The sequence below is a fragment of the Bactrocera dorsalis genome, chromosome 5 (assembly GCF_023373825.1).
Source record: "Bactrocera dorsalis isolate Fly_Bdor chromosome 5, ASM2337382v1, whole genome shotgun sequence".
Taxonomy (NCBI): Eukaryota; Metazoa; Arthropoda; class Insecta; order Diptera; family Tephritidae; genus Bactrocera; species Bactrocera dorsalis.
In genome coordinates this window covers 6,090,358-6,102,430 of record NC_064307.1, presented here as the reverse complement: position 1 = coordinate 6,102,430, position 12,073 = coordinate 6,090,358, and the positions used below count along the sequence as shown (strand labels likewise).

General features: G+C 39.2%; 1 protein-coding gene across 16 annotated transcripts in view; it reads right to left on the bottom strand.

Annotated features, from left to right (window-relative positions):
- The window catches only part of LOC105233514 (band 7 protein AGAP004871), a 104,848-nt gene that overhangs the window by 64,124 nt on the left and 28,651 nt on the right, over positions 1-12,073 (bottom strand). The gene's annotated exons all lie outside the window — the stretch shown is intronic.

The window sequence follows — 12,073 nt, the reverse complement described above, 5'->3', positions numbered from 1 at the left end:
AAAATGGCCACTCATTCGGCGTAATGGCATAATGACAATGGTAATGCAACTGAGTGTTTATTTCTCTCTATTACCGTTATAACAAATAAAAAATTAAAAATAAATGAAAACAATAGAAAACCAAAACAAAAACAAAGATAATGCCAGCAAGTGCAACTAGCGTGACAACCGTTGCCTTTGTTATTGCCAGCGCAAGCATACAAATAAGCATTCATGTAGTTGTGCGTCTCAGCACACACACACACACACATATATACACAAATAACCGACTCGGCATGCACAGAAGAATATTTGAATATTTGATTGTCTGCCAGTGGGTGCCAAATGGTCCAAGCCACAAGTATGCATTGGGGTTAGGGCTTTTTATCGCTGTTGTTGTTGTAGTGGTTGTGGTCACACACAAGAATTTGCGCTGCAAAACAGAGCTGTGCAGTTTACTCTATTTTTTCACTTCGCTAGTATTCACATGCCATAAATAACAATTGACCAGTTGCACCGCAAACCGAAGGCGCAGCTGGTGGAGCTGGTGGCAGCGTGATAGCTGGCGAGAGTGTGATAGCAATTTCACAGTTCAAGCAATGGGCACGATGATGAGAGTGGTTGTGTGGGTGGTTGGGTGGTGCGGCGAGGAGCCGCCATTAAGCCAAGGCCATTCGTGTGTGGATATGACGCAAGAGTGACTGGCATTGTCATAAACTTTTCATGGGACTAAATCGCCAATTGAAATTGCTGGCAGGAATTGCAAAATGCTGTTGTATTCTTTTTGGATTGCTGTAAACCCAGCGCCCAGTACTCGACAATTTTTTAAATTTTACAATATACTTTGGACTATTTGAAAAATGGTCGGCTGCACTGGAGCTACAATAACCTTCACAAATACCAAATTTGCATGTCACCTATACGCTATAGTAATCCGATCTGAACAATTTATTTGGAAATTACAACATTGAATTACACAATAATCCCTGTCGACTTTCGTGAAAATATTTCTCCAAATGGAAAAAATTTCCATCCAAGCACTTGACTCCGATTGTTCAGTTTGTATGACACCTATATGCTATAGTGGTCCGGTAACGACGATTTCGACAAATGAGTAACTTCTTGGAGAGAAAAGAATGTGTGCAATCAGATCGATATCTCAAAAACTCTAGATTTAGTACGCGTATAAACAGACAGGCGGACGGACGGACGCACAGACAGATGGACACGGCTCGATTGATAATTTATGTATAATTTACATAAATATTATATTTATATTGGGTCTCCAATGTTTCCTTCTGGCTGTTACAAACTTCGTGGTAAACTTGATATACCCTGATCAGGATAATCCATAAGGAATGAGGGCTCAATAGAATATTTTGAGCAAAAGGTATTTTCGCATTCGCTTGTGGTCTCGTTCTAATAAAATACAATTTTAACTTTTACGAATTTCAAAATCGAAAAAGTTTATGAAACATTAAGGCTCAACCGATGAACACTACCTGCTATGACTTCCCAGATTACGTTATTCAAAGACATATGTAGTAAAGTTGCGGAGCTTATGCACTTTTCATGACCACGTTCCACTCCCATCGAACTATACCACCAATCAAGTCATTTGAATTATTTTTGATATGCAGCAATGTTTTTACAACAAACAGTTTTAGTTATCTTTCGCAATAATAAAATGAGCAGCCGGCCGAATTTCCTCTTGCAGAAGAATAACCTCAAAAAATATTAAATGAGATAAAAGCGGACACTGGAATGACTATAAATAGAAACGGAAGCTTTTTACTATCATCAGCATTGTTTATCATTTTTCGAAGGTTATGTGCGTTGGACCGGCAAAGAAAGTAAACTAAAAATACAATTTTTTTGTGGGTTACATTAAGTTCAGTCCACAAATACGCGCAGAGCGCACGGTTTAGCAAAGTCACATACCGAACTTTGTAGTAATATTTAAAATGTATATTTAATTTAGTGGAATTAGAGTCTGAAAACGACATAGAAAGATCAACAAAAATACATATGAAGTTCTATATCGATTAATACAAACAGATAATCGAGTGAGAGATGTCTTTTCAGCCAATTAAGACATTCCAACCGCCTTGCGTTTTCTAGACCCCTGCAATATCTTCTAAGCGGAGATCACAGCAATTAAAGAAAGCCTTCTTGTCTTAATAAAAAGTTTACTCACAACTCATACAGATAGCCAAGCGGTTTTAAAATCACTAAAGTCTTTTCGGGTTTTGTCAAAGATAGTGAAGGAATGCCTTGATCTCTTAGTGGATCTAACATCCTATTTCACGATAGGTTATGTTCGGTTAGTCTGCGAGGTCTATAAGCCATGCATGGACCAGTTCTGGTCCTTTGCGATACCAGATGGAGTTCAGTTGCTAGGTCCAAGAGGAGTAGTCATCTTTTAGAATACCTGGGCTTGACGCGAGTTTTAACAGGCTCTGCGGTATCACTCTCGATATCTCCTCCCATTTCACGATACCCCAGCAAAGGGTTCCAAGACATAGTGATATTCCTAGTATCTGTAAAGCAGATGAATTAGCCAGAACGTAGTGCCTACAAATAGACACGGAAAAGAAAAGATGTATGCACCTCTGGCTACTTGTAGATATTTAATCGACAAACATGTTATACATAAATATAATGGAGTCTCGGTGAAGGCAATCTCTAAAGCCGCACGTGCCGTTTATTAAAATTTAAAAGGAATAACATAAGAACTTCAGTTTGAGTACTAGCAGGTCTAGTTGAGAAGCAAGCCTGCAGACCAGGAATGCCTTATAATGACTATTGTAGAAGCTGTCAGGAGGTACAAGAGGAGGAGACTATAGGAAAGAAAAGGAAAGGAAAAGACAAGAAAGAAAAGAAGAGGAAAGTTGTCTTGACGATATTTCGGAGGTTTCAGAGATGCAACTTTTTATACTGAAACACTTTATCAGAAGTACGGGTTAGTTCAAAAAGGAGACAATAACTGAAGGGATCTTAATCCCGGTGGTTTCACAACGGTCCTCCTAAAGGCCTAGTTGCGTCGAATTAATATAAAAATTCTCTATTATTAAATTATTTTGATTTTCTTCAGGAAAATTTTGTGTTTTAATTTTATATTGACCCCTCTGAACTTCTTCTTTAAATTTGGTATTTTAAACACCATTAAATTCTTTTCAATTAATTTGGTAAGCACAATGTAAGCTCCGATTTTGGTACACTCTGGTAAGAAGATCTTTGTCAAATAGCCTACTTAAAGCAGAGAATTATTCTCATCAAAACAGCAGAAATTTATTACAATTTATTATAAAAATTCATACCATAGTCATACCTTTCGGACAAAAACAGAACACAATAGTAGAAATCGCAGCGACGGCAATTCAAAAGTGGACAATAGGAGGAAACGGAAACACTAAATACTAAAATTTCTCAAGGACATAGATTTCACTATTTTATCTACTTACAACGCTAAGAAGATGGAAGCCGTTTAGCCCACATTTGCATTCTGCCGGCTCTCTCTTTTCTCTTGCATCTTCGACATTCGAATATACTTGCAGCGGAATTTTGAATGCCAAGATATTCAGTGGTTTTAGTGCCGGAATAAAACGCACAATTCGAATGCAATTTGTGAGATAGCAAAGTTTTTTCCAGAAAAGAAAGGAAAAATATAACAAATGAAAGTAACTGGACCGAGATGGAAAACAATAATACATACATTCGTATATAATACCGTGGCTGCAGCCAATAAGTAGCCCCGCTTTTATTTTACGTTGAATTTCCCTCAGTATGGCAATAAGCCCCCAGCAAGCTAAGCCATAAGTATATATGGAAATATCTGCTTATTTCACAAACCTCCACACATTTATGCTCTATTATTGCCAAACTCATAATACGCTGTAGATGGACCAGCATGGAGCTCGTCTCGCCTTTTGTGGCTTCACAATTAACACTAAATTCGGGCGGTGCACGCCTGCGCTGCTCGCAATCAAGCTGATGTGTGTGGTTATTGTCTGCTCCAGACACAGCCGCAAGCCATCCATCCTTAAATGCCTCCCATAACTATATGCATCACTGAAAGTCCTGCTGGCGGCAGCAATAAACAGCAGCAACAACATTCTTTCACCACTCCAGCTCGCAAGCGGCGGCTCTTTGTTCCCTCGCACTCACTACACACTTTACTACATACATATGTACACGCATATAAATTTAAAATATATGCATTCTGCAGCCTCCACACCTTCATCCGGCCGTGTATTCGCACCACGCACGCCTAGTTTTAGCTCCTGAAGCACTAAATCGCCGCGAAGTGGGTCATGAGCTGCCAGGGCTTCGCTTAGCGTCGGCGTCTACATACGAGTATGACTAGCTGACTGCCTTGCGGCCTGCGAAATGAAGTGTCTAACAGGCTTTCCTAGGCAAATACATTTTGTACGCAGCTGCTCTCGACCACTTTTAATTTTGCATCTACATCCAAGCATTTCCCACGAGAGTCGAACAAATGGAGCATACAACCGGATAAATGCATATTCAGCCAAATGGACTTCCATGTACACGCATATAGACGCAGGTACATACACTTTTGTACACAATAAATGGAAGCAGACACAAACAAAGTTTATAAGCAACGCTACACATATAATGACTGTGTATGTTTTGTCGATGTGTGCTTAGAACATGGCGACTTCTGGAAAACCCGAAATTAGTTAGGTGGATATGTTAATATGTAGTGCATAAATATGCTATCTTATGGCAGTTTGTTGCTCTTAAATTTTCATATTTTATTTACTCGCGTGTTTAGTAACACTATACAGAAAAGTGCGTCCATCCTTGCGGAACAAATTAAGTTCGGAATTTTGTTTACTTCTCTGCTGAATGTATCGTTCACCTTCTCCTGCAAGAAAGGCTCCGAACGGCTGAAATTTTTTATAGCAATAATATGTTCGGAGTTTGCCAACACCCAAGACAAAAATTTTTTAAAATTTTGTGTTAAAGAATCCATTGATAAAAATAGCTTAAAAGCCTGTTTCAAACGGGAATACAGGTATTATCATAGATGGCAAAAGCCCTTCGTAAAGGCTCCTGAATGAAAGCTCTTTTTTACTTGTCCTCGATCAAAGAAAGCGAATCGAATGTGCTTTCGAAGTGCTTTCTGACATTGGTTCAGTAATTCATTGTTATAGCTGATTTAATTTTTGGTAAAGAACATGATAACCGCACCTTCAATATGTTCAAATCATCTTTGATTTGAGGCCCTTTTGTTTGTGCGTTTTTTGAGGTTACTCCTTCCCAAACATAAGTAATATGTAGTTATATTGTAGAAGTTCACAGCGCTTTTGCCGGAAGAAGTTAAAAAGCTTAGGAACAGATCTATTCACTAAAGCCCAAAACCACTTGAAGAAAGCTGATATAGCGAAGTCGAGGAAAAAAATGTAGTATAGTGAAATCACTCTTTTTTACGAAATTACCTAAAGCCAACAGCGAGCACATACAGAATACTTAATTATGCAATTCAACCTTACTTCTTTAAAAGTGCTAGAAATAAAATATGAGCTTTTATGCCGACAACAACAAACCAATAACTCTGAGCTCAGTAAAATGAAAATTCCTGACCTTTATAAGTTTATATATTCACACATAAATGTGTTTATGGGTTTGTTTACATTGTGACAACAAAAAAGCCAGAAATTGTTTTGTTCAGCGGGTAAATGATGTTTCAAGAAAATGTATTTTGCTATGTTAGTAGTCAGTAATGCGTTGTTATTTTCGCAGTGGATAAAATATCGAGCAAAGAATTTGTCTAAAATTTTGTTTTTCTAACCAAATTTCGTGTGCGAATTCGTTGCGAATATTGGAAAAGGCTTACGGTGTTGCAGTTTTATCAAAAACTCAACCTACGAGTGGTACAAAGACTTCAAAGACGATCGAGAGATCGTTAAAGACTTGACTCGTTCTGGACCACCTTGGATCTTTTCAACTGATGAAAATAATACAAAGTGAAGATTAAGGTGCTTGAAAATCATCAGACAAGTGTAAGAATGTTGGTAAGAGACTTCGACATCTCTCGCGAGTTCATTCGAATGATTTTGGTGGATGTTTTGGGTATGAGACGCCGTTCTTGCTTGACTCGTCCCGATTTTTTCAAAACGAGTACTATAAACAGGTCCCTGGATCATGCGAAATCCGTTCCCACATTCATGGGGAACGTTACTACTGCCGATGAGACATGGCTGTATGAGTTTGACATGCAAACAAGCATACTATCGTGGGAATGGAGGAATAAAACGAGCCGAAACCAAAAAAAAACTGTGCCAAAGTCGACCAAAAATCAAAGTGTTGCTCATTGTTTTTTTCGATATTCGTAGTTCGATGCATCATTAATTTCTTCTAGAAGAACAGACATTCATTAAGGAGTTATATTTGGCCGTATTGAGGCGTTTAAGTGAGAACGTCCGTCGAAAACGGATGAAATTGTGTAAGAACAATCCAAAAATGCCATAAAACCATCGATTAACCACCGTATTCATAGCCATATTTGGCTCCGTGTTATTTTTCTTGTTCCCCAGACTGAAATTGCCGCTCCGTGGAACTCTTTTTCAGCTGAAAGGCGTCCTAAAAACTGCTTATGAAAAATGCTTCGAGGACTTGAAAAATCGTTGTAAGTTGTGAGTGTATTACAACTGGTGGGGATAACTTTGAAGGCAACAAAATAAATATTGATGAATAACTAAATATTTTGCGTTTCTTTTTTACGATTTTCGCGTACTTTTTTGTCACAATGTATGTATGTGTCATATACAATATATGTATTTTCCCTTTCCACTAAACACCGAGGTTTATTCAACTTTTTTGCATTTTCCTTTGCTTCTTTGTTGTTTTATTTTCGCCGCCTGTGCAAAACGGGCAAAACAGCCAAACTTAATTCATTATGTTGCTCATTTCCACCATTTTGCATTATTAAATGCAATTTCTCCAAATCGCCAGCTGTTCCGACATGGCTAAGCCACCACCCTACCGATACGAGAACACGCTGTGCGGCCCCGACGCGACGCTCATTTACTGCACAGCAGAGAGGGCGGCGGAGGGGTGGACAGCTACTTGTTTATTTGCTGGCACTTTGAGCGTAGGAATGTGCCATTAGTACTCGGCTGTCATTTAAAAGTAAACAATAATTTAGTTAATGCGAATGTTGATATAAAATTGCAAATTAACTTCTTAGGCGATAAAAATTGCACGTTCTAATCGCGAATATAGCGCAGCACAAATAATACATTCGTATCCCAGTCGACAATGGGTAAGTCCACGCGGCCTCTACGTTGCCATTGAAAGTGTCCTTCGAGGCGTGGGCACTTGTGAATATGCGAGTATTGCCATTTAATGATCCCATTCCGTGCATTGTCTGTCAATACGCGCCATCTGAGTAATGAGCACTTCTGAGTTCCCCCCTCCAACACACTCTACCAAAGAATCGGTTCTGCTGTAAGTGGGTTGATAGGGAGTGTTTTGCCTTCGCATACATTGATATTAATATTGTATAAATTTGAAATCAATTCATGTTTATGAGTATGCAAATGCAGCCGCCTCTTCGCCGCATGAGTTATTGATTTTCTCGTGCAATTAAAATTTCAAATGCACGAGCCACTCTAATTGACGAGAGTTGAGCTGCTATGAGCGGCGAGTGACCCAGTTTGTAGAGTGCGTGTTCAGGATAATTAAAAATATTGCTTTTGTATGAAATGTTCATATTTATTTTTTTACAGTTTGTCGCTTTTTCATTGGTTCACTGTGGACTGACAGCAAACTGATGTTATTGTAAACAAATCCTGCCTGTCCGAGGTAGCGATGATGGGGCTTTTATACAGGTACAGTTGGCTCAGAACTTGTAACTGGAGCAATTACACGCACACACCTCGGGTAATAGCGTCACAGCCATTCTAATAAAATAATTCTGTCAAAAAATTCTAATCTTTGCTAATACCTCTTATCATATTTCAGAGTTATAGACATTCTGCTGAATGATGCGAGGAAGTGGAAGGCGAAATTCATGCAAAACCTTTTGCTATTTGGTGTGTCCAATATATATAATTTTATTTTTTTTTAGGTAGTCCGTATGAGAAAGCGTACGATATTTGGAATGCGTTGAGTTTGTCAACAAATGTTACGTATACGCCCTGTAGGTCCTCAAACACCTTTCTTACTTTACACGCGAGAAATGAAAGATTTAACGCCACAGATGAACAAAATCAATATAATTACTCAGTTAGTGGCGCAGCAAAGCTAAAAGCTTAATTGGAACGAATCGCTCAGGCATATGAATGCAATCAACTTAAATTTAACACAAAGCTGTGCAAGCTCAAAGTAAAAAAAAATATAAAAAAATTTAATTTTTATGAATATACATATATGACTACGTGTAGTTTGTGATAAATAGAAAGCAAATAAATGTGATTAAATTTGTCTACTTTTATCTTTCAGCAAACTGATTTGTATAAAAAATAACATATTTATTATACATGAGACCACACAAGCCTCTGAACCGAATGTGATATGTCCGTATGATGAAATTTGTGTTTACACATACACATTTGTTTCATCACATTCAATTTTTTATCTAAATTTAATTTAAATCGCAGCATATTGACAATTTTAATCCACATGAAACTCTAATCGAGAAATATAAGGCAATCCTATAACCAAATAATATTTGCAACACACTTTATAGGCGCCCATAACTCAACTGGAAATTCGTCAATGGTATTACATATGGCAACCAAAGTTTGGCGCAGCATTAATGAGAATTTCCGCTTCAGCAATTTAAGCTTGAACGCAATGCACGCTTAGCCATTCACAAAAACATTGCCACGAGCACATTACATTTAAGCACTGATGTGCGCACACTTAATCAAAAAGCCAACAAAGCATCAATTAAATCCAAATAAATAACACCAGCAGCCAGTGACGGTAGCAGAAGCCCCGCGCTTCCGACAAAATTAAATATGCATGGGAGAAACGCAATGGCGTATGCAGAAGAGGTCACGCAGAGGCACGCACAAACAGAGAAAACCAATGCACACACACATACAAAAGCGTGTATGTGTCTGTGAGTGTATGCGAGCTCATGAAAATGTGATGCTGGCACATAATTTAGTTTATTGATCGCCGGTCGGAATTCAAGACATACGTACATATGTACGTACGTATGTACTAACTTCGTGGTACGTGCGAAAATTCGACAAAAGCAAAAGGCGGGAGTCACGAGCTTCTTGAGTAATAAATATTTTAACACCCTGAAGCACCGTTATTTATACCGTAATCTGTTAAAATAGTTGTAATCCGGGTGACTGTCCGTCCGTTTGTCCGTGCGAGCTGTAACTTGAGAAAAAATTGAGATAACTTGGTGAAACCTGGTATTTGGGTTCCTTGGCAAAAAAGTAAAGTGGAGCCATTAATCGAAAATGTATAAATTAAGATATAGAGTTGTAATTTGACGCAGGGGATCGCCATAGCAAGACACACCAGTAAACTAAAAATTTTGAAAAAGTGGGTGTGGTCCCATCCTCTCTTTAATTTCGTAACCATATATTCTAATCGACTTAAGCTACAATAACAAAATTCGCTCACAAGAAATCACTTTAGCACAATCCTCGACTCTGTAAAAGTGGATAAAATCGGAAGATAACCCCGTCCACTCAACAAATAATCAATTACTAAATGCATCAGAAACCCAAGATGTTACGAAAGGGCTTTATGGGACCCGGGGTAAAAATTGAACGGGGGGTGGCATTACCCACTTTTAAGTTGAATTTTTTGAACTAGAGCGAAAATAAATATATTTAAATCGGACAAGACCTTGAAAGAGATGAGAATCATGTAATAAGGATATTTTTCCAGATTCGAACTATTGCTATTTTAAACTACGGGAACCCCGGACTTCCCAAATATCTGACTGAAACTGATGAATGCTTAACATAAGTCTAAAATTGACAGTGTTTATCTGCGTGCATCGCACAAATCCATTCAAAAAACCGCACAAAAATCGCGCGGCTTGAAAAACCGAATCGACCACAGTGGCCCACCATGCCACGTCATGAATCAAATAGTCACACAGCAAGTGCCATCGGTCCAAACAAATGCCTTGAGCACACACAAATATTATGAAAAGCGCCAAAATTCAGCAGCGTCTGATAAATGCATAAAAATCTCTACTCTCCCGACTTTCTCGACTTTACTGGCGAAGCAGTAAGCAGCAGAAGTCAGCGAAGAAAAATTACATTCAACGTGGTTGAGAATGGCTGCCATTTATTTGCGAAATTCATAAAGAAAACTGTGTTCATTTATGTGAGTGCCTGCGCCTGCCACTTCTGCAATTCTTCGGAGTGCGCGCGTCTTCAATGCCACTATCGCCGGCATCGACGGCTCGAGCCGTAAAGACTAAGAAATGACAGCACGTTTATACAACGGCCTTAACTATTCACCAACTTTCTTGAGTTGGCAGCGGAAATGCACTCCGCACCAAACCCCTCCGCCTGGGGCGCACGCGACTGTTGGCGCATATCACACATTCATAAGTCGCCAGCCTCGAGAATTTTTTCAATCAACACACTCGACGACTGACAGCCAACAATCCATTGCCAATAACATCGAGTTGGCCCAGGAGGCTGAGTAATGAAGCTGTCGAGCTGCAGCGGCTGGCGGAAGTTGGCGAGGCAGTGCATTGAACTGACAAATATGCGGGCTCACGCACACCAACATACTTGTATATATGTACATATATGTACTATATAGTATTTATGATGAGCTTGTGGCTGCCGAGCGCTCGGAAGACGCACGCAAGAATCTATATGTACTTGTATATACAGAAAATTTTGCGGATTTCTTATAAGCATAAAATGCTGCGCTTTCCTATCTTCCTCCCGCAACCAACGGCCCAGGACCGACACATAATGCAACTGCCAGCATCATAAATGCCTAACGGTTTTTGCTTCAGCGAATTTTCCACTTTTAATCCATAAGCTGGGTTTTCGAACACAACCAATCTTTACAACAGCAACAAAACAACAAACACCAAACGGCACTACAGAAAACTATCAACCATGTTGACAGCAGCAACAACAAGTACAACAAAACCAACTTAAAGCCACTAACAAAAGTCTGAAAGTGACAAATACCGCCGGGCGGGGTGTGAAGTGTGCCGTATTTGTGCTTCGCTCCACCGCCCCACCGAAATTGTGTGTTTAGTTTGTATTTATTAACCATCTAGAAATTGCTAGCAGCCACAATCTGGTGGCAACGCTTGCTATTCGCCACAGTGCGGAGCGTGAAACGTGAAATGGCAGCGATGGCAGCGCGCCAAGAGCCCACAAAGCAACGCTAAGAAAACGCCAGCTTGCTAAGATAACCTCTTGACGGCTTACAAACAAATATGCGCACACATAAACGTTTGAATGGAAAATTTTTGAGCAAAGCAGTGACGTGCTGCTCCCGTTCATTACATCGCCTCCCGCTCTCTTTTCTCTTCTCCGCAGTCGCTTTGTGTCCTGCTGGCATTGTCGCTGGCATCTGAGTTTGTCTTTTAAATTAACATTGTGTAATTTAGTTGAAAATGTAAGTGTTTTATGCTAATAAGGCGAGATTCCCACAATCACAGCTAAGAAATGTGTGCCTGACGGGGAATTCGGTTCAGCAAGTCAAGGCGATGATGCTTGCTTGTGCACGCTGTTATGAGCTTGTTTTCGCATGTCATTTACTTTCATTTCATTGCTTTGACAAATTGCAATGACAAGTGTAAATATTTCCCATTCTCCTTTCATCCTCTTTTCTATACAATTCGCATGTGCAAGATTTGCCACAATGAGATGATTTATTATTATTACTATTATGCTTTGACTAAGTAAGTGAGGCTGTAAGTAGAGATTTGCCTGTGGCAAATTGTGTGCTCTTGAAATGGCCGGCCAACTTTTTTATCAGAGGAGAGGGGAAAGTAGCTGTTCAATATACAAATAGCAAATATTTTGTATGCACACAAAATTCGAAAATAGTTAATTCCATCTCTCGGAAGAAAAACTCCTTGCGGTCCTTGCTGACCCTGTAAAAATTT